General features: G+C 41.2%; 1 protein-coding gene across 6 annotated transcripts in view; it reads right to left on the bottom strand.

Moving 5' to 3' along the window:
• JUP (junction plakoglobin) overlaps positions 1-23,560 on the bottom strand; it is a 68,748-nt gene that overhangs the window by 22,363 nt on the left and 22,825 nt on the right. For 2 of the 6 annotated variants that reach the window (XM_073004267.2, XM_078377871.1), the window contains exon 2: positions 20,695-20,820. The exons of the other annotated variants lie outside the window; for them this stretch is intronic. The gene's annotated coding sequence lies outside the window, so the exon portion shown is untranslated. The remainder of the gene's footprint in view (positions 1-20,694; positions 20,821-23,560) is intronic. 6 annotated transcript variants of the gene reach the window in all.

Genomic DNA, 23,560 nt, shown 5'->3' with positions numbered 1-23,560 from the left:
GTCACAAGAGTCAAAAGGTATGCCTATCCTCTATCTAGTTCAATACATTTCCCCAAACTACAGCCCACCCTAACCTTTCATAATTTTAACTTTTGGATCTTTGTCACTGTACTGCTGCTGTTCCTGGGGGCCAAATGTCACAAGTCATTACAGTGGGGAAGGGCATAGTGAAGAGGTCACAATGGATAGAGTGTTTAAGGGTTTAGATCCTCAGACCACAGTCTGAGGACCATTTGCAGATATGCTTAATATGCAAGGCACGCAGCACTATCAAGTGATGACTTGCATATGGAACTCAAAAAAGTCAGCAGAGAAAGTCATTTTTAGTGGCACCAGATGCCGATTCCAGTTTTCAAGGGAAACAATCTCTAAATCCAAATGAGATTGCTCAAGCAAAAAGGGACTAAGCTGCACAGATGCATGCAAGAACCAGCCCTTGACAGCTGATAAAGTCAGCCTTTGGAGACCTGTTTTATAAAGTATTTAAAGCTTGTGCTTGTTCTTGCTTGTTTGTTTTGGAGGAAAATACAAACACTACAAACTGTCGGTCTTTCTGATTGCAAAACAGAGAATAAGCAAAGAACAGTGAAGTGGGGGCCTCCAACAACTTTTAATATTATAACCATAGCTCAACCTCCGACACTGTTGTTTTCAGCAATACACTTAGACTATTTTTGGAAAGTTTTACATCAAAATATTTTAAATAGTACTTATTCATATCTTTATTGTTTTATCGCAGTACTGTATCAGTATCTGGAAACTGTTTAGTGGCTTGTGGTGCACTGACTTAGCCATTAACATGCTGGAATACACTGCCTCTTGTTTCAATTTAGACTTGAAGGCTCTTCAGGGTAAAGACCTCTCTCTTTCTTGTTACAACTTACATGACTCTGAAAAATGCCAGGGACACCAATTCCCTTCTTAGGACTAAGTTTTAAAAGGACAGATTCTCTGTTCTCTCCTCAAAAACTAATTAACTAACACAGCAGAATCCCAGTGCTCTCACTTTTTCCTGCGTGAAGTTTTTCTGGGAAAAAAAATTAAATGAGGTGGGAAGAGAAGAAATTCAGGCAGACGTTTATAACTATAGATTGCAAATCTGTACGGCTTTATACTTCTGACATCCATGAAGAGAGACTAAATCTGGGAAAGGCAAGTTGAGAAAAGGAAGCAACTGCCTAAATGGAACTGCCTGTACACACATAATGAAAAGGGGCAAAGAGGGACAGGAGCAGTATTTCCGAAAGAAGACAGAAAGAGGCCCGTCTACAAGGCACCACTGCTGAGGGCATGAGAGGAAAAAGCTAACAACTAGGAACACTGAGGAGAACTTTTAAATATAGCTCCTTTATTAAAGCTGAAAAACCCCAGGGCAACTAAGAGAGGAAGAACGAGGTTTTGAAACATAACGCAAGATAACAAAATCACTTCTGAAAAGAAACTCATTTCCAGCCCATTCTCAGAAAGCCTAAAAATACACATACCACTGGAAATAAGAAAGGCTGCACGCACACCAACAGCACACACCTTGGGATGCAACTCTGTCTTATTTACCTCAGGGAGTGAACGGCATTGTTGCCACCTGCCAAAGTGGATGCAGAAGAAGGGAGCAGAGAGATGCAAAAAAAAGAGGAGGACACACATGCTATGCACCAAGGTGGTATAAGCCTGTAATGTTGTGGATAACCATTTGACATGAGGGCAAACCGGGAAGCCTATTTGGCCTCTACCTTGCCAACTGTCTGAGGGCAGTGAATGACTGCACAGAATGCCTATTAAGCTCCCCACTAAAGATGATACCAGCCTCATGCTAAGTGAAACAATGGGTCCAAGCCATGAAGGTCAGAGCACCCAGGCAAGCAAGGGCCAATGTCATCTACTGACCCCTTCAAGCTTTCTGTTCCTTATGAGTTCTTAGCTGCATTCCTTATAGCAGATGAAGGGGAAATGGACTTTCTCTGAAACAATATAATGTTGTGAACTATTCCTCTTGAAACACAAAATACTTTGGGGTGGTTTGATCTTAAATAGACAACTAAGGCTCACAGGTCTTACAACAAAGGGCCTGTTTTGTCTGGAAATGAGAACTGCCAGAACTGGTTTGTCACAATGTACCAATCCACCTGCCCGCATTTCTAGACTATTCTTGGGTGTGTGGCTACAGGGACTGGCCTCATGAGTGCATGCCTTTCAAATTCACCACCTTACCACACCACTGCTTCCCCTAAGAGGAGGAACTGCCCCGGTACACTTCGCAATGCAGTAACTTGGAACAAAGCAACTGATAATTAAGGATGACTGCCAAATGAGCATCAGGGTGTCTGCTGTACAGGGCGTGTTCACTACAGGTGAGTATATTTGTGTTTTTGGACTACAACTCCCAGAGCTCCCAGGCAGCATGGGGAATTTTGGGAGTCATTATCCAAAAACACAAATACACACACCTGTAGTACACACACACACACACACAGTACAACAGACACCCGTGCACACTTTTTGAAGCCATAAGTGGATTGTGGAGCAGGAGTCCAGCACTAGTGCTAATAGTAACTTGACTATCACGTGGACGCTAAAATCTGTACATTTTATTCCTTTCAAAGCTGCCTCCACCCATAACTTGCCAATTTAAAGAACCTAGATCTGGGATGTGTGATACGTACATTGTTCAAAATAGCCCAACTGGTGATTCGTATTCTCTCCACATAAGATTGAGGCTGCACGTATATAAGCGTTATTCAGAAATCCTTGACTGGCTGCCTGTGGCAACAGCAGCTAAAACCTTTGACTTAAACTGCAGTCGACTAGGCTAATGACCACCTACTCTAAGCTGAATGTCTATAGAACAGCTTTCTCTAAATGAACACTTCAGGAACATTTGAGGGACTATCATGTTAAAATCTATGTGTCTGTTTCTCTTCTTTTAAAAAAAATCAGAAGAGATCCTGGGAAGAGAACATTTTACTTGCTTTTTGGCTTTCTTTTAAATCAACATTCTAAAACAATACAGAATGTCTTTCAATTTAATTTGAATTCTTCCTCTTCTACTATGTGGAAGATACCATATACTACCAATCTCAATTTATTTTAACAGTGCTTTGCCAGATGATTAGCGAGACACCTATTTAATATCAACTGTTGACAAGTGATTAGGGTGAAGGAAGTGACAGGCTGTTTGGTTTAACATCTAATGAAGCAATAAACATACAATTGTGAAAAGAATTAAACATAAAATTGCCAAGCACACACAAGGGTCAACTTGACTAAAAATATATATATATATTAACATGGCTTCAAGAAATGCTTGTGTGTACCGTGGACCCTCGACTTATGGAATTAATTCGTATTGGAACAGTGGCTGCAGGTCGTAAAGTCTGTAGGTTGACTTACGTACAATACACTGAAAACCGATTACAGTAATCCGTAACCGGCCGTTTTTGTTCCACTTTGTTTTTTTCCCCAGTCTGTAGGTCGATTCTCCGGCTGCAAGTCAAACCTAAATTTTGCTGCCAGAGAAGTCTGTAACTCGAAAAGTCTGTTAAGTCTGTTAAGTGGAGCCGTCTGTAAGTCGAGGGTTCACTGTATTAATAAACATGTATGCAATGCATGCTGCCTGTTAGCTCAGTAGTTTAGGTATCTGGCTGTGGAGCCAGCCTGTGTGGCCAGAGTTAAGGTGCACAGTCCTAGGATAACTCTAGAAGAAGGGAATGGTAAATCACTTCTGTGTATTCTCTACCTGGAAAACCTCGGAAAGGGCAGCAATAACTCCGAATTGTCCTGGCGGCACATGTTGACCACCCATCCCATTTTAGTTTTCTTTTGATGAACCAGGGTAGCTATATTTATTTCTGAATAAACCCATGGACAAGCATGATGTTTACTTGGACCTCTAGACAAACCAAGGTAAGCTAGGAGATCAGAGGTTAAGCTCCTTTTTTTTCTATTAAAGAGTGGTAATTCTTTAAAAACAAAAAGCAAACTAAATGGTCAGTTCTTGCAAGGGAAAGATGTAAACAGTGCGACTCTGCAGGGATTTTTGTATTGGGAACTGTTCTTAACTTATTCATAAACAATTTGGAGTTAGGGATGAACAATGAGGTTCATGCAAAAGGCTGGACTGGAGGAATCCCAAACCGGAATTAAGATTGCTGGAAGAAATATCAACAACCTCTGATATGCAGATGATACCACTTTGATGGCAGAAGGAACCTTGTAATGAGGGTGAAAGAAGAGAGCTCAAAAATGGTCTGAAGCTCAACATAAAAAAACTAAGATCATGGCCACTGGTCCCATCACCTCCTGGCAAATAGAAGGGGAAGATATGGAGGTAGTGACAGATTTTACTTTCTTGGGCTCCATGATCACTGCAAATGGTGACAGCAGCCCTGAAATTAAAAGACGCCTGTTTCTTGGGAGGAAAGTGATGACAAACCTCGACAGCATCTTAAAAAGCAGAGATATCACCTTGCCAACAAAAGTCCAAATAGTCAAAGCTATGGTTTTTCCTGTAGTGATGTATCGAAGTGAGAGCTGGACCATAAAGAAGGCTGACCGCCGAAGAATTGATGCTTTTGAATTGTGGTGCTGGAGGAGACTCCTGAGTCCCCTGGAATGCAAGGAGAACAAACATATCCATTCTAAAAGAAATCAACCCTGAGTGCTCACTAGAAGGACAGATCCTGAAGCTGTGGCTCCAATACTCTGGCCATCTCATGAGAAGAGAAGACTCCCTGGAAAAGACCCTGATGTTGGGAAAGTGTGAAGGAAAGAGGAGAAGGGGACGACAGAGGATGAGATGGTTGGACAGTGTCATTGAAGCGACCAACATGAATTTGGCCCAGCTCCGGGAGGCAGTGGAAGACAGGACAGCCTGGCGTGCTCTGGTCCATGGGGTCACGAAGAGTCGGACACAGCTAAACGACTAAACAACAACAACAATGAGGTAGTCAGATTTGTGAGGACACCAAATTACTTCAGGTGGTTGAAACAAAAAACGATTGGGGAGAGCATTAAAATAACAATGAGACTCAATATAAACAATTGTGAAAAGAACTACACTCCTTCCCCCTACTATTCAAATAGATTAGTGGCTTCTGGACTACTGAGCTTGGTGGCTAGGGATGACGAGGGCAATATTCCAGCACATCTGGACTAACTGTGCTACACTGAAGAAAGCTGAGCACTAGCTAGGTGTATCTATATTCACAGTGTGAGCCTCTCCAGAGAGCACCACCTGTAAGAGACAAACCTAGTGAAGATGCTAAGAACAGTGTTGGAAGTGTACTCTTGTTGCTGGAGCTGCAGAGCACGTTGTTGATGGAACAAATGTACTAAGTACCTGGAAAGTAATCAGATATTATTCCCAGTGCCTCAGGGTTTGTTTGTTTGTTTGTTTAGGTAGGCATTTCATGGATTACAACTCCATGAAGGCCCCTGAGTTTGGCCATTGGTTAGTTGAAGGATTTTAGGAGTTGTGATCCCCCCCAAAAAAATAAAAAAAAAACTTTCCCAAACTGTGGGTGCTTGTGGTTAGAGAAGCAACCTCCCTTCAAGGAGAAAGTTAATGAGAACATTGGACACAATGAGCTAGGAATGGCAGAGTTGCCTCCTCCTCTTTCTTTTTCAGGGAAGCCAGTTGGACAGGTTCCTCCCTCAAGATGCAGGTAGAATGAAATGTGAAGCATGATGGAAAATAGCTTTGCAACCAGACATTCCCTTCAGAAACAGTGAAGCCAGGCCAATCTTGTATAATAACATGTGTGGTCCAGGCAGTCACTGGATTGCTTTTTGTCACTGACTGCTTTAGCCATTATGAAAGCATCACACGTTAAGCAATTCCAGTCATGAATCTGGAATGATGTTGTATATGGCACCTCTACACATTTAAGGAGTTAAAGTCACATCCAATCTATGTGCAGCAAAACAGAAAATTTGTGCAAAACCACTGAACAAGCATTCCCCCTCATTGTACATATATAAGCAGTTGGTACAATCCTAAAAAATCATAATGTATGTAAAATCTACTAGGTGGGATTCTGAATGCCACCAAGAGTGGAAGACATATAAACCAGGCCTATTGAGCTCAATCTAGCAGGAAATTCTTATGTGCAAGTTTATCAACTCCTATGAGATTCAGCCAGAAAAATTTCTTGGAAACATGGGTTGTACTCATGTACAACAGGGCAGGGAGAAGATAAATGTAATAGAGCAGGGGTCTCAAACATGCAGCCCGGGGGCCATTTGCGGGCCCCAGATGATAGTTTGTGGCCCTCGCCTTGCCTGCCCCCCCAAAGCGCCCACACATCCTCTACTGTCAAGAGTAAAAAAAAAGCCTTGCCTCGCTCGCCGGCTCTCTCCCAAGACATCACCTCTTGCACCCTCCATCCAGAACTGCAGCCTGCCAGCCAGCCCACCTGTCTGTCAGCTAAGGAAACTCCTGGGCGGCTTCCTTGGGCTCTTGCTCCGCTTGGTGGAAAATCTGATGCGGCCCAGCCTCACCCAGACTCTGCCTCCTGCGGCCCCCAGGTAAATTGAGTTTAAAACCCCTGTAATAGAGAGACTGGAAAATCAGCTTTTCCCCCCACTGGGGACAGTGTCTCTGCTAGCCTTAAAGGCAAAACACTTGGAAAGTTTAGATATGTTGCTGTAACATAAACAATGTTCCAAGTACAAAACATAAAATATGTCTCAATACGAAGTTACTGAGTTACAGATTTTAATGTAGCAGGTACTGCTTGAATATCCTAAAGCAAGGATCCATTGTCCTTCATTTTTAATTGCAGCTCCTAGAAGCCCCAGCCAGTGTAAACCAATCCTGTGACATTATGGGAGTTGTAGTCTGGACCATTTGGAGGCCCCAAAGTCCCTTAGCTCTGTGTTAACATTTCCCTCTCCATGAAAAATACGTAAAGAATAAACTCTGCCTCTTTCAGACAACATAGGGGTGTTGACTAAAAATAGAGTGAAGAGGAACACAATTTCTAGTTCATTGTAGTTCATTTGAAGAACCATATAAGAGTTCCAGTTATAAGAGTTCCCGGAAAAGCCCTTCTCTTGGTTCCACCACCCTTACACACGTATTTGCTGAGGATTTCAAACAAGTCTTTTTCAATGGCAACTTGCAAGTTGTGGAACTCCCTCCCACAGAAGGCAAAGACCCTTCTTTTTAGTTGAGTTTTAAGCCTCTGACTGGTCTGCAGAAAGTTTTTAACAGGGGATACTAAAGATCCTCCTTTTTTAAAAATACTTTTGATGTGTGCAGGGCCCAAATCCTATTGGCAATTTATGTGCTCATAAGTAAAACATTGAAACTTGTAGCAGTAAAGTGCTGCTAAGTAATGAGAGGCTGACAGCATTCCTGGATGTGTTCACAGAAAAGCAACCAGTGCCTCATCAATTAGCAGCAATTTGCTTTCACTTGTGGACATGTAAATCAATTTTAGGTTTCTGGGCTGAGGTGTGGGGTTATTTTTAGTTTGTTTTCCCCGTTTTCATTTTAAAATCATTTTAGATTCAACAGTCTTTTAACATTATTACACATTTCACAGAATTTTTAACATTTTAATTTATGCGCTGTCTCTTTCTGCACCATTTTGTAAACTGCCTAGGGCCCTTGAACTGGGAAAAAGCAGGATGTAAATGAAATGAAATAAATGTTGTTTTATGCTCAGGATGAGCAATTTAAATTAGCTCATCTATCTAATTTAGATGATTAAATTATCTACACCTCATACCCCACAGTTGCGACTGCCATGCTGAATAACAGAGTGCCCAAACTACACAAGGTGTATATGTGTATGTATTAAGTGGTTCGGGTGTGGAGTGTGAATTTTAAGCAACTCTACACATTTTTTCAGGTAATTATGCTAACTTGGTTAAAAGCACCACACCCCATATAAGAGCTGTTTACACATAGTCTACCTTGGTGGTGGTGCTGGCAGTAATCATACCACAGTAACAACATGAGAACTGGGAGTAATGCTCTGCTTGTAAGATTAGGCTGGTTCTCTACCTTATGGTTTTAAAAAACAAACTGCATAAAGAGTTACATTCTCTTACTGCAGGTAATTCTCTTCTTCCGCTATAATGGAACCATATGGCAGGTACTTTACCAACTGGATCGGTTCCATAATGAATGAGCCTCTGGCAAAGAGATATGCAGAAACCAATACTTCTGGGTGTTTCGCTACCTGAAAATGAGCACTGAGCAGAAATTAATGCCGTGGAAGGGGGCAGCTTTCACCTTCTAAGCAATTTTGTAAAAGGAAAAAAGCATCATTTACAAAAGAAGATAAACAAAACATGCTTATAATATGGGAAGAAATATTATCTTAAACTAGTTCACGGTATGAATTTAGCAGTTTGAAGCATAAAATATAGCATGTGGGGACCTAATTTAACATACCAAACAGCTGATGCAGAAAAAAATTCCAATGTGATTTCTACTGTATTAGGCAATACTAAAATCAAAAGACTTCTTTTGTATAGAGGTTTGGAGAACTTAGGGTTGAAATGTGCATTTTCATTTTTTTTAGACCCACTTGACATTCAATGCTTTATATTTACTGAGTTTTACCAGGAACTTGTCAACACTTTATGATGCTTCTGCCCCTTCAAAGGGGCTTTAAGAAGAGCTATTTTTAACATCTACCTCTGTTCAACATGCTAAGCAGTAACAAGAAAGCAACAAGAGGTGACAGCATAGGACAAGTATAGCTGTAATTATATAAAGTTACCTAACGGCCCATTTTTGTCTTAGCTTCAACAAAGTTTCTGATTTACTGAGAATTCTACCAATTTTTTACAGAGCAGTGTAAGAGGTTTCTAAAAATCAGATATTTAAAAATTTATTAAGTCACTCACATTTTAACTATTGGAATCAACTTCTCTGTGAGGTTCCTCCAAGAAGCAAAGTAGTTTTGCTATAAATCCACAAAGATTACAAACCCCTTAAATTATTATTTATTTGGCCTGTCAACTCATTCATTCTATGTTGACATTTCATGGCACAAGAGCAGCTAGAAGAAGAAAAAAGCCAACTCTCTTCATTTAAAAAACCCTTCCCTGTTGTTGTTCTGACTATCCACAGTTCATGAGCAGGGTTTTAAAGAATTATGTTGTGAACATACAGCATCTTAAAAATTAAGAAACTGCGACTGCTGTTTAGTAGAACAAAAGCCATCTTTTGCTATTTTTGCCACCAAGTGCAAAAATAGGAAATATCATCAACTCTAGTCATACAACAAACTCAAAAGTGTGTTCAAAAAGAAAAAATAAATTCAATCCCATAAAAACAGCATGCTAAAGTAGGTGGACTGTTGCTTTAATCCAGAAAGACACTCATATCTTTGTATATAATTGCCTTCGGTGAATGTGATGACCAAATGAATAGAACTGGGGTACACTCGAATCCCCTAACTTTTCATTCGCGCACAGTATTAAACTTGCCCAAGCTTCTCCTCTACTGGAGCCTGTATGGACATGTAAAGTTGCCACAGCAAGTCAGCACCTCAGCGAAACTAGTTCGCCTTGCTGGCACAATATTACACCTTGCCAGGAATTTCAGAAACACTGAAGAATGGCAGGCTGACTTGCTACACCTCCTAACTTCATGAGGTCTGGAGAAAACAAAGGCCAGGCACACAGACTATCCAGAAAAAGGTGGAAGAGAGAACAAAACATTCCAAGCGACAAGATATGAACAAGTACCTTTATTTTAGGGGGAAATGATTTCATGAATCACAGTGTTATTTCCTCAGCGGGGGCCCAGACTAACCAGTTCAGTGATTAGAACTGGGAGAAGAGGAGAAGACAAGAGAAGACAACTCCCACAGCTGACTAAAACCAGAGAGTTTCCTTTTATGGACATGCTGAGACAGCTAAACACAAGAGTTCACTCTGACTCTGTAGAGGCACATTCCAGTTTCCTTCCTTCCTTCCTCCTCCACCTCCACCCCCTCGCCTGGGCTAAATCAGAAATCCAGACGGCGAAGAGACAATACTGAGAGATGACGGCATCTGGCTCCAGACAGATATAAGCACCTTAAAGACTGTATCCCACGCACTGTCAAGGCAGATAGCAGAATAGGTGCAACAGGACACAGCCTTCATCCAGAGATCAGGCCCACCGAAACAATGCTATGGTTCAATAGAAGACCCACTGGTGACCCGGTTCCCTCTTTATTAGTGTTGGAAAGTTACAAAACTAATACAAAAAAATGGCAGCAGCCTTCTTGGTGGATTGCCTGGTTTTGTCCCTTTGTCAGCCAACCTGAATGCAGAAACATTCAAAACACATGCTTCTCTACTGCCACCATCTTCTTCTCTTTCATTTTACTTTCTCTATTAGTTTCCTTTTTGTTTCTCCGTCCCCTCCTGCACCTTTCTGGCTTCCCAGAATTACGTGTGTGCTGCAGATCTGCTGGAGTGCAATAAACCCCCCCACAGAGTACAGTATGGGATGCACGTCTGTGCTGAGAATATAAGTGCTGGTTCAAAATAAAGGCCGGTTTCTAGCCTCACTTCTATAAAGATATACCTAGAAGCTTGTGGGCAATGTCATTCAGAACAAAAACCACAGGGTTAGATTATTAAGATTTCCAGTAGCTGCAGAAGGCAATTCTGTGCCCTACAAAAGTCATTAGGGCCTCCCCAGAAACAGTAAAACTAGAATAAATAATGCAAAACAATGTAATTAGTTGTGTAACCTGATTCAAGGCCGATGAATTATCATTCCAAGACAAGCTAAGTTACCTTCCTGCCTCTTGCCCTTCTGACAGCAGGCAAAGACCTTTCTCTTTAGGCATTTTTTTGGCAACTGATCAAGCCACTGAAGAACAAGATTTTAATAAGGAATGCTACATATCTTGCATTTAATGTTTCCCCAGCACTTTCAAATTGCTTTAATTTAGTGGTTGTTCCAATGTGACATGTTTAATTCAGTTTTAACACTGGAAATTTTTTATATTTTTAGCTATATCCTCTACGTCATTCTGTAAGCTACTTTGGGTTACCGGAACAAAGGTACGAAAATAAATAAGCAAGTAACTGAGGTAAGTATGACGAAACCATGCAAATGAATATAGTTTATGCAGAGATTTCTGGTACAGAATTTCAGTCTTCCTCCTATAGCCCAGAGTACACACGGTTTGATTAATGAAGTTAATATCAGTCCTCTGTTGCATTCCACAAAGTTCCCACTTTAGACCCTAATGATCAAAAATGTCTCAAGCGGCACCTGAGGCAGGGCAACTCACAGGCAGCTGCTGGCAAAAGAAGAAGAAAAAATCCACCAAAATATTGTAGCACTTTGAAGATTAATAGTTTTATTTATTTGTGAGCTTTTGTGAATCACATGCAGCTGGTTATCTAGGTACTATCTTAGGCTATGACGACATGGTCAAATACTGCAGGATTCGCTCCACTTATAAAACAGGGGAGTTCAAAGTATTTTTTTACTGACCACATGACGCAAAGGCTGATTTAAATTGGTCCAGCCCTTTTTTGCTCCCAAAGTGGCTTTTTCCCCCTGCTGCTGGAGTGCTTCTAATTTTTCAGTCTAAATTGATGATTCGAATGGACTTTTCCCCATGTGGTTAGTTGTGATATGTTCTTGTAAAGATGGTTATGTGTATATGTAGGTAATATTTCAGTGACATAAGCAGTTGGAATGTGATGTTCAGGACTCGAGGAACACACACTCATATTCTTTCCTCTGCAATGATTGTCCTCAGATAATTTAAAGAAAAAATTTAAAAAAACTTACATAGTATATGAGAGTAGCACTAGATCACTTCATCACCAGATCCTTATTATCTCTATTTAAAACCCATAAAAGGATCAGCAGAGACAAGACCAGAGGAAGGAAGGACAGAAGGAAGGGATGTGAACTGGAATGTGAATCACACTGAATCCAGTATGAACGGTGAACTGAATCGATCCATAGCACCTGTGTAAGCACTGGCTGCCATTTCTAACATAATACAGACAGCAAATCAAATCAAATGTCCACTGTGGTCATCTCCTCAAATGCACGCATCAAATGTTGACCTTTCCCTTTCTGCACAAGGATGTGTCTAGAAATTTGATTTTATGAACTTCATTCTCCAAGCCAAAACTACCAAACTAAGATCAGCCATTCCCACAACAAAGCAAGACGGTGTATGCCTGCAAACAAGCAAGCTTTTGCCATTTCGTTGGGAAATGGAATGTAAATATATGAGAATATACTCCAGCCTCCCTATTTCAGAAGCTGGTATACAAGCCAAAGGAGACAACAGCAGTAAAGTATGCCAAGAAATGTCCCTAAGAGGTACATGTTTCCCAAAACTCAATGTTTGCTTCCCTACACAAACTGTTCTAGCTAGGCCTCCACTGTGGAATCAGCTGCTGGCAGAAAGTACTGCCAAGCAAAACCAAAAGGTCTGTAACCTCTCCAGGCTCCGGAAGACACATGCATTGCTCCCACTGGGGAAAACTGGCAGCTTAGCAAAAACAGAAAGTGCCTTGCAGAGAACATCTGTGAAGCAACTCCCCCTTTCCACACCTCACCCCACTTTCCAAAACCATGCATCAAAACGAATTATGACAACAGCAACAGCAATGTCCTGTGGCACCTTAAAAGCAGCAAAATTAATTTAGCATAAGCTTTTCGGAACTGTCACTAATGAAGTGGATTACACTGTGAGAAACAAAATGTGTTCGGCTTTAAGGTGCTACAATTTTCTCTGCAACAGACTAACACAGCCACCCCACTGCCAGGCATTTATTACGCTATTATTATGAGCCATCTTGAGCCAAACCCATTCCCGAGGACAAGTAACAGGGTGAAACACATGCTTTATTAGCTTTGTATAGAATTATGTATTTATGGCAGAAGGTCTTCTAGAACAAATGGCTCATTTGAAGGTCACTCACGGTCTCTCTGATCCACACTCGAGTTCTTGATGTTAAAAGCCTCGAAGATTAAAGGCAGTTTTATGGAGAAGGAAAAGTAGCTGACAGAGACACAGCCTGGATACTACCAGGTCACTATAGCCCTGATATAGAGAGATAAGATGCAATCAGGAGCAGATATTTCTCCAGATGGGAAGGAGTTGCAACACTCAGAATGCAGACCTTTTAGAAAAAGTGTGGTTTGTCATTCATTTTAACATACTTTTAAAAAAAAAATGAGGGAGAAGTTGCCAGCACACATAAATCGTTCACGTAAACTCTCCAGTATTTCTGGGCTACATGGACAAACCTGCACACGCATGCAGCTATGCACCTTTGCCAATTCAGAGGAGATAGACAAGGAAAGAAAGAGGGCTAGAAAAGGAAAGGGGGGAAAGTGACCCATTGTGATGTACGAACAAAACATCCGTTTCCACAGCTGGAAAGAACTAAAAGCCTGCAGGGCTTCCTTGCTCCCTTTACAGGCACCATACTGAGCTAGGCAACATAATAACATGTGATTGGAGGTTGCAAGCCATGAATTGTTCTCTCTATTCTCTCTCCCTCTCTCTCACACACAAGCTAGCCTTTACAAGCTAGCCAAACAAAAGCAGCCTACCATTTAAGGGGTGTGAGCATTTCCACTACTACACTGATCAAAAGATAAATAGGGAGAAGCATGGGTCTGTGACGTCTGTACCCTTAAAGATATAAATCACAAAACCTGGACAAGTGTGGAACACAGCAGTTCCAACCAAATTCTAAAAATGTTACCTTTTTTGGTCGAAAAATATTTTGGTGTCTAGTCTTCATGCTTACAGCCAGTGATTCTGACCCATTGTCTCTAAGGAACTAGTATTCCTGTGGACCAACAGGCTTGCCTGAAGCAAAAGGCTAGCTTCTCCTATATCCAAAACTTTGATTTCAAACAAAAATTTACCAAAAACAGGCACAATGATGTGCTTGCACCACCACAACTATTGTTCTGAAAGGACCTGGCGATTTACTTTAATGAGTCTGACCTTGTTATTCTGCCTGGGGGTGGTGGGTTCCCAGTACTGATCTAGCAGATAGAATGAGGGACTAGGACTCTGAAGAACAGGGTTCAAATCCCTACTTGGTCATGGAAACTCACTGGGGGAGCAGAACTGATAAAACGATTCCTTGAATATCTCACTTACCTTGAAAGCCCTATTAGGGTTGCTAGAAGTCAATTCCAACTTGACAGCACAGAACACACAGAAACGTTCTGTCTAGAAGTGATGGGTCCAGCTTGGGGAAGGTGAAGGCTGGGGTGAATTTCATATTTTAAAAAAAATCATTGATTTTTATCCATCCTAGCCAAGGTGCATGGCTCCTACCTAAAAATGTCTATGTTAATTTTCACGGCTAGCTCCATCTTAAATTCCCACTGTTTCCTTGAATTCTAGTTTGTTCTTTTGCCTAGTTCATCCTTGACATTTACATCCCACTGGAGTCTGATCTTGCCATAGCCAGCTATGCAATACACAGATGTTCTCCAGAATAAAGCTTGAAAGGTGAGTTAAGATGCAAAAGATGCAAAATGCATAGATAATGAACCTCCAGAAATGATGTAGCTGCCAACATAAAATTCCTGGTGAAGTCTACAAATCAGAAGGATCATTTATGTAACTGGCCAAAAAATGCACACCACCTTCAAAACACCAAATTATTATCAGTTATAACATACAGTCAGCCCCATTACCTTCAGCCATTTCAAAATAGAGGCTGTTGAGAGTAAGAGATGACCAAGCAATTCAAAAAGGAAACTTGGCTCAATGAAAAACTTTGTCTCTAGAGGAAGAGTGTGTGCACGTGTGTGCTGAGGGGGTGGGGGAGAGGATAACATAACACACTTCTGCCCCCACCTACCCTGTCTGGTCTAAAGAGCCATCCAAAGAAAAAGACAAGGTTAATTTTTGTTTGGTTGTTGTAGGGTTTTTTGAGGGCTGTTTGGCCGTGATGGCCAAACAGCCCAAAAAACCTACAACATCCATTGGATCCCGGCCACGAAAGCCTTTGAGAATACATTAATTTTTGTTTGCTTGCCTAGCACGCTTATGCATTACTGGAATGGTCTCCAAATCTTCCTAGCAGGTTTAGCAACAAACTGTTTGATGAAATGGGGAGTGGGTGGAGTCCCTGATGCATTAGGAACAAAATGGGTGCTTAAAGTAAGAGAGAAAGATTGATTTGTAGATATCAACCCAGCCTTGAGACAAAGATTTAGTTGCATACATAGGATGGGTCAGAATGTCTAAAATGGCAGTCAATGTCACCACAAGTTCCATTGATTGACTCCGAGAAGAATCAGGCACTTTCATTTCTTGAGCTTAGCAACAGGCATTCAATTAATTTAGAAATCACATCCTGAGCTGTGTGGGACTCCCGGCCTACTTCCAAATACCTATGGCTACTTAAGGGAAAGCCTGGGGACTCGACAAGACTTTATACCTCTCCTTGGACCAGAGGGATATGGGTGGGAAAGGTACAGCAGCAAGCTAGAAACAAAAGGGTCTTCTTTGGCAAGAGAGATTAGGATAGAGAAGTAGAAGATAACCACCAACAATGACCACTACAATACATTTCAAGTTACCAGTGTATTTTGCATACATTCTCTTAGAACTATTTACCTTTATTTTTGGAAAGATAAACTGGGGTTTCTAAATGCATACACAAACACCTTTCACTGATGGCTGACCAAGCTTACAAGAATAGTGGTCTACCTAAAAATACACTACTGACAATGTTCCCTCTAAGCCGTGTGGGCGTGCAGCGCTGCATTGGGCACACACAGCTAAGCCAGTGTTGTCGCCCATTTGCTTCCAGTTGTGATCGGAACTCTGCACGCAGGGGGTGGAGCCCCCATGCAGTACTCCGGAAAATTAGAGGGAACATTGACTAAAGATCACAGCAGGAGTTTTGTTCTGCTTTTTGTCTAAGAATTTTCAGGGTGCCTCCATCATTTAGATGGAGAGCAAATAAAAAGAGATTGCATTTATACAGGGGTAGGGTTTTTTTCTATAAAGATTTAGAACCACCATGGTAAAATAAACCCAAAAGGTTGGAACACTACTTCAAGCTCTAAGAGGAGAGAAATGCTAATTAATATATTCTACATTCATCCTTCCACACACATAGTCTTCTCACCAAATACACTCAAATTTCAGTCTACAGCCCCATGCATTTTCCCTCAGAAATTCTGGCTACCACAGCAGCCTGCCCAAGATGATGCACTTTAGGTTCCCTGGCAGATTTTCACCAGATTCCAACTCTTATTCTTTTCACCTGTTTTTCCTGTGCTCCCTCTTCCCTCCTCCAACACATTTCACCTTCTCTCCCATAAGAGCTTTTTGCTTCCTTCTTCTTTTCAGAGCTCCTAAATTCCTCTCTATATAATATCCTCCGCATTTCCTTTTCCCAAAGGACCTCTTTTCCTCACATTTATGACATTCAACCAGATCCTCTTTCTGCTCAGGACCCCTAATTTATTCTCTACATTTCCTATTTCTTCATCACACATTTGTTAACAATGTATGTAGGATCAGTATCTCCCAAATGGACAGAGCAAAATTTCTCAGCCATGGCAATTTTCCAAGCCATGCTATCCTACCTCAAGACCACCCCTATATCAGCAAAATTGCCTGGCTTCCCACAGAAAGAACACTCCTTGTTTTCTCTTTATTTTCATTTCCCCTCTTGATTCTGCACAGGACGTTGCACAGTTCTGTGCAACTTAAAACTCCCTTTCCAGTGAATTCTGTAAAGGAAAGACAGAATTCTGTGCAGGAATTGCAATAATCCTATACAAGTTGATGTTCCTTCTGCTCTCTCCAGTTGCTGCATAAAAAAGATGTCACTCTGACAAGGAATTTTTAGCATTCCTAAGCAGCATGGTATCTCTCCCACCCCTCCCACCTAAAAGGCTAACACTTCTAGGAAATCATGCAAGATTTTCAGCGGAAAGTTTTCATGCACAGAAATCTCACTGCAAAGAATGTTCCCCTCCCCTCCAGGTTCTCTCAGAGCACGAGAGTCTGCAAGGTTCACAATGCTATTATTCCCAAACTAATATCTATTTTATCCTGTTACCTTTGAGTTCTCTGGGCTTTTTTTTTGACAAGTCTGTCATGTGCTGTAATCTGACACCTCGTTTCAACACCCTAAAATGCCACCCACACAGACACATTAAGATAATTATGTCCAAGTAACTACTTAAGACAGGCTACATAATTATGACAAACTGACTACATAAGAACAGGGAACACAGCTTTCTTTTTATGTAACCTCCCCTAGAGCTTATAAAAGAGGGCAGTCCCTCGAAGCCTTAGCAGTAAAGTTTATGCCGCGCCAGCATGTCCAGGGGGAGAGCAACAGCACCTGCTTCCATCTGCTCAAGAAGCAAGGCAATCCAACCTCACTGCAAACTTAGCACCATTCAAGGCTGGATGCTCCTTGATAGTATTTAAACCTCTGTCATCTAGTCTTGCGGAGAACACAGCATTTTAATATTGGTTTTACCCGCACTCTACATTCCAGCTCTTCCAAAAGAAAAAGCTATACCCAACTGTTTGAACTGTTTAATCTCGTGAATAATATTTTACACAGGCACCCACACTTCATTGTGAGTTCACAATACTATGAACTGCTATTTCCTGGTGACTTTATAGGATACTTTTGTAGAAGATTATATTTTGTAGAAGGAACTCACAGCCATTTGATCACCCTTCACAGCAAACACATTTATTTATTTTATTTATTTAATGTTATGTATTTATTTATTTATTTATACCCCGCCTATCTAGTCATTTCGACCACTCTAGGCGGCTTACAACATAAAGGATAACAAGTTCAAGAAAATTTATAACAATTAATTAATTAAATGATTCTGCAAGATGGGAAAAATACAAAATAAATCAAATAAAGAGAAAAAGAATAAAAAAGGAAAGAGGACAGGAATTAACTGGAAGGGAAGGCCTGCCTATACATCCACATTTTTAGTTGGTTCTTAAAAGTACCCAGCGAGGGTGCAGCGCAAATCTCCAGAGGTTTATTCTTCTGCACAGAAATTCTAAGTAGAAAAGTAGGGGGAAGGGACAGGTTTGGGACTGGGTGGGAAAAAGTCATCCTATTAGTACTATAGCACAAAAGACAGGGAAATTTTATTTCAACACAAGTGCAAGCATTACCTGTGTTTGACTAGAATTTCACACACATCAATTCTGAACAAGGGTGATCTTTGCAGAACATCACTCCCCCAACAAAACTCTTGAAAGCCAAATGAGTTCAGCAATGCCTTTGCCTTCCTTTAAGACACGTTTGAGGGCGGAAGCAAGCATTATTTTTGTACTCTCCGGTAGGAAGGCTCAAAGCTACTGCATACTTAATCTGAAATACTATCTTGATGAGAGTTGAGTCTTTGTTTCGGTTTTTTGAAGCATCAGCTCTGAAAGGTCTTGAAAGTTTCTGCTTGTGCCAAGCTCTCATCAATTTGGCTCTCATCCTTACTACTACTGTACCCTTCTTGAGGACAGTTCACTCTCTGGGAAAACGCCAGTCACTGAATTATATATAATCTGTGCAATGGCAGGCTGGGGTAGAAGCTTTTACACTAGCTAAAATTCTAGCGACTAGTCCTTTGTATTATTAGACGTTGACTGTACTGTACAGCTACATAGTAAAAACAACACCTACTTTGTTTGGACAGTGTACAACTGCAAGTTTGCTGTTCAAGACCTTCAACTAAGGATTTGCTGAGATTTGGGCAAGGATAGGGAGCCTTTGTCTTTCCAGGTGTTTTGGATTTCAAACCCAGAATCCTTCTAAAAACACCATGCAGGCTCAGGCTACCAGGAACTGAGTCCCAAGACATCCAGAGGACTAAAAAATCCCTGTCGTTGAGTGGTGGAAGTGACAGTCCCAGCGGACTGAGCCCAACATCCCCTCTCAGCCTTCCCATCAAGCCTGAGCCTGCCAAGTCAGGGTAGGGCTACAAAGGATGTGCTGTGGTTTCTGAACAGAATCAGCTATGAGACATCAGACAACGTTAAAGCAAATCCCTGAGCTTCCCAAGGCTGTGCTACTAGCTGGCTACTGAAAGGCTTTAGCCACAATAGTTTTGCTGGGGTGCTTTGAAAATAAAGGTAACTGGTCTTGTTTGACAAAAATGCCACTCTGCCTACCTAGCTATCCACATTGCCAGTGTCTGGACAGGTTAAAAAAAAGGGAGAGATGACATCCTTCCAGGGACCAAATGTGCCCCCTGGGGCTTCACGCTGGTCTACACCAGCAGTTTTCAACCTTTTTCTTTGGCTGCAGTTGCAGACACAGTATGAAAGAAATATAAGCTGAATCAGGATTACAGAAATCATATAATGAACCTTATAAGGTAGTATGTGAAGAACTGTTTCCAGTCTTTGGCTCCATTCAAATGTGCCGAAGCCATATGGCCCTTGTTGAGAATGGCTGGTCTACACAACATTCTCTATTTATATACAGTTGTGCCCCACTTAACGATTACCCCGCATTACGATGAATCCGCTTCACGATGATGTTTTTGCGATCGCAATTGCGATCGCAAAATGATGTTTTAAATGGTTTTTTTCGCTTTGCGAAGATCGGTTTCCTGCTTCAGGAACCGATTCTTCGCATTGTGACGATCAAAACAGCTGATTGTCGGGTTTTCAAAATGGCCACCAGGTGTTCAAAATGGCTCCCCACTGTGCTTAGGGACTGATTCCTCGCTATACAGGCACTGAAAATGGCCACTGTATGGAGGATCTTCGCTGGACAGTGAGTTTTTAGCCCATTGGAACGCATTAACCGGGTTTTAATGCGTTTCAATGGGTTTTTTATTTTCGCTTTACGACATTTTCGCCTTACAGTGATTTCTCTGGAACGAATTAAAGTTGTTAAGCGAGGCACCACTATATTTATATATGAAGTGCTTTCGAAATCTAATCTTTCCCCTTCAAGCATTGTTATGATTTTATTCATTTCACATTTGTTTCATTTCAAACACCAGGCCTCTGACTTGACATTTACTGAACATAATCTAAGGAGCTTTAGATGTACAAAGCTGGTTTGTGCTTCCTGTATTCCACAGGTTTTCAGAAATCCCATGCATAACTCAGAGAGCTCCCTCAAAACACCCTACAGTTTAGATTTTTTTCCCCCTATGGAAGACAGTCATATTTTAGATCAAATGTTACAAAATCTCACAGAGACCTGGAAGAGGAAGGACTCAACTGGCTGCCCCCCCCCCCCCGTAATCAGCTACAGCCAGCCACGAAAGGGCCAGTTTGTACAGTCTCCAAAATCATTTTCCATTAATAGATTTTTCCGGGAGAGTATGTATCTTCAAAGTAAGACTGTCAGAAAACCAAATTCACATGCAGCTAGAAAACAATTATACAAACTTAAATCTTCCTCTATTCAGAGCAAGGTGGCAATAATCTGTATCTTGGAAAATAAAAACGTCGAGAGTCTTGCCAGCGTTCTAAACATGTCCCCCAAATTTCTATGCCCTGAACAAATAGCCCAGGGAAAGCTTTCTCTTTTGAGTCTACTGACTCTATACAGATGAAAGGACACAATATAGAAAATGTGTGTAGGCAAGCAAACATTTCCAATACTGTATTTAATCCAGTGAAAATAATCCAGCATTTATCTTATTTTGCGAAAACATTGATCTGAAGCACTGGGTAATGGCAACATGCAACTCAAATTAAAAAAAAAACATACCTCTTTTAAATACTTGCTCTGACTTTAGATCTTGCTTGTTTTATTAGAGTCATTTATGAGGAGAAATATGAAGTGATCACTGGAACCAGACCAGCTATAACAAGGCAGTGGCCCTGTGAAATACCGCTGTTGAAAAATAAATCACAGATGTACACAGCTGATCTTCTGGTTATGAACAAGTGAAAACCTAAACACATTTTTGGTAACAGTTACTTATTCAATGCTCATCAACAATCTAGTCTCAGATAAGGACTCATTTTTCCTACTTTAAATGAGCTCTCTCATTTTTAAAGGGGATTTTAAAAAAAGAAATCCTTGTTTAAATTCAGGGAGAGGAATTTAAGGGGAAAATTTAAGTCTCTTCTACACATCCATGATGAATCAGTTTAGTATCCCTAGGTGAATACAATGGAACAGTGATTCCAAGTCTTGGGCCCCCAGATGTTCTGGCACTACAACTCCCAGATATCCTAGATAGTACAGCTAGTGGTAAAGGCTTTTGGGAGTTTTAGTCCAAGAATAACTGGGAACCTATGGTTGGGAACCACTGCTTTAGAGTAAGAAAAGAATTCGGGCTCAGTTTAACAAAGCATGTCGTTTAGTTCTTGGCAAAATATACTGTAATTTGTACACATTTGGAATATTCCTCAGCACAGAACTTCATTCCCATTACTCCATGCATAACAAACTGTGTAAGACATACTCAATCTCAAACCTAATCCAGAAAAGAGGATTTTAAGGCAGTGGCTGAGAAAATGGCCAACATAGCTAATGATGAAGGGAGTTGGCAGTCCCACAACATCTGCAGGACCACAAATTTTCCATTCCTGCTTTAGATCTCATGACTTCTGTAGACAAATTTGAAGTAATACCAGCTTTTGTCTCAAAATCACAGAATGGGCAATCTGTTTGCCATAGCAGATCAACTTTAACAAGGTCTACAGGAAAACAGCTGAAAGGATGGGTGGGATAAAGAATTTCATATCACACTTATGTACAATGCACTGTTCGCTTATTTCTCTAGACAACCTGTATTCTGTTACCCATAAATGTGAATGCTCATAAAAGTACTCATTAGATTTCTAACTCAGTCCTCTGCGGACATTTCACCTCCTCTAACACAATTCTGCAGACTATGCCCATAATGGTTTCTGAATGCCACTAGACAAGCTATGTATCCAGAGTACAGACCTGTGGCTCAGGAGGAAGCTGAAGATGTACATGACAAGTAGTACCTCAGTTTGTGAAATGGATCCATTCTACGCAACGTTAGGTAGTACAGAAACTTCACAAACCAAAATGCCAATTGTGCTACAAAAGGGACAGCGCTATAGGCACAATGTGCCATGGGAAAACCCTTTCATAGAGCAGAGAGAGAGAGAGAGAGAGAGAGAGAGAGAGAGAGAGAGAGAAGAAAACAATGTAAACCGAGGCTTTATTTCTTATGGATTTTGGTTTGGAAACGGAAAATTATGTAAACGGAGGCGTTCGCAAACTGAGGTACTACTGTATGGTACAGTATGTCTTTCCCCCTATTACAAGATGTCTCAAAGTTCCAGAAGTTTCTAATTTACAGGAAGCAGCATCTATTTTATATGCATTTTATACAGCTGCAGTTTATCTTCACAACGTTAAGAATTCAAAGTGATTTTATCACAGAAGGTGTGACATGTTAGAGAGAGGCAGGGGAAAGCTCTTAAACATAATTTTGTATAGTTGGGACACTCAATGTTTTAAATCTTTATGAAAATATTGCGTGAAGCACAACTGATATCACACAAGCGGATGAGCACTTATGGAATCAGCTTTTCCTTTCTAGCTGCTCAGAGACCTTTGGGTAGAGTGGGCGGCATATAAATTAAATAAAATAAATAAATAAATAAATAAAATTTCCTTCCTAGTGAACAAGTTTGTCACAGTACAGAATGCAAATAGTCCAGCCCTGCATTTAAGCAGAAATCCTAGGAAACAGTGTGATTATTTCTCCGTGCCCATTTGCAGGTCACAAACAAATGCATATTTTCCTTGAGCCAACTTTAGCAGATCAAGGCATCTTTGATTTTGGGGCAGTCCTGAGGCGTCAGCCAGCAGGAAAAGCCAGAGTGGCACAACACAGAAGCCCTGAAGGCTGTTCCTTTGAAAGAAGCATCATCAACAAATAAGCCACCATCTGTGCATGGAGATAGGAGGAGCATTTAGAGCTTTCTTTTTCTTTTTTAATGGCATGCCTCTAAAAGTGAGCTGACACCTTCCCTTTCACAAAGAATGCCAACTCCCCCCCAGGGAAAGACAGCTCTCTTGGCACAGGATCGCATCTCTCTCACAGTGGTCATCAGGCTCCTTGAGCCATTCCCATTGGCTCCTTTGTGCTTCCTGGGGAAATTAGCAGTCCTTATCCTCAGCTGTTGCATGCTCATTTTTATCTGGAGGAAACAAGCTGTAGCGTTTTGGCACAGTGCTGACATTCTGGGCCAAGACACAGATATGTGAGAGAGCCAATAAAGTATTGGCAAGCATGCATCTGGGGTCAGTAATGAGAAAAACATGACCCCATAAGGCTGAAGCAGTAGGTCTGCTACCAAGAATCACTCAAGCATTCTTGTACATCAGGTGTGGTAAAGATAAAGGTTCCCTTTGACATTTAGTCCAGTCGTGTCCGACTCTAGGGCGCAGTGCTCAACCCCATCTCCAAGCCGTAGAGCTAGCGTTTGTCCGTAGAGTTTCCGTGGTCACGTGGCCAGCATCTAGACACGGAATGCCGTTACCTTCCCACTGTGGTGGTACCTATTTATCTATCCGCATTTACATGCTTTCGAACTGCGAGCTTGACAGCAGCTGGGACAAGTGACGGGAAATCACTCCGTCG

Source organism: Pogona vitticeps, chromosome 6 (genome assembly GCF_051106095.1).
Source record: "Pogona vitticeps strain Pit_001003342236 chromosome 6, PviZW2.1, whole genome shotgun sequence".
In the NCBI taxonomy this organism is placed as follows: domain Eukaryota; kingdom Metazoa; phylum Chordata; class Lepidosauria; order Squamata; family Agamidae; genus Pogona; species Pogona vitticeps.
Note: the sequence above shows the minus strand (reverse complement) of the source record. Positions and strands in the feature narration are given on the sequence as shown.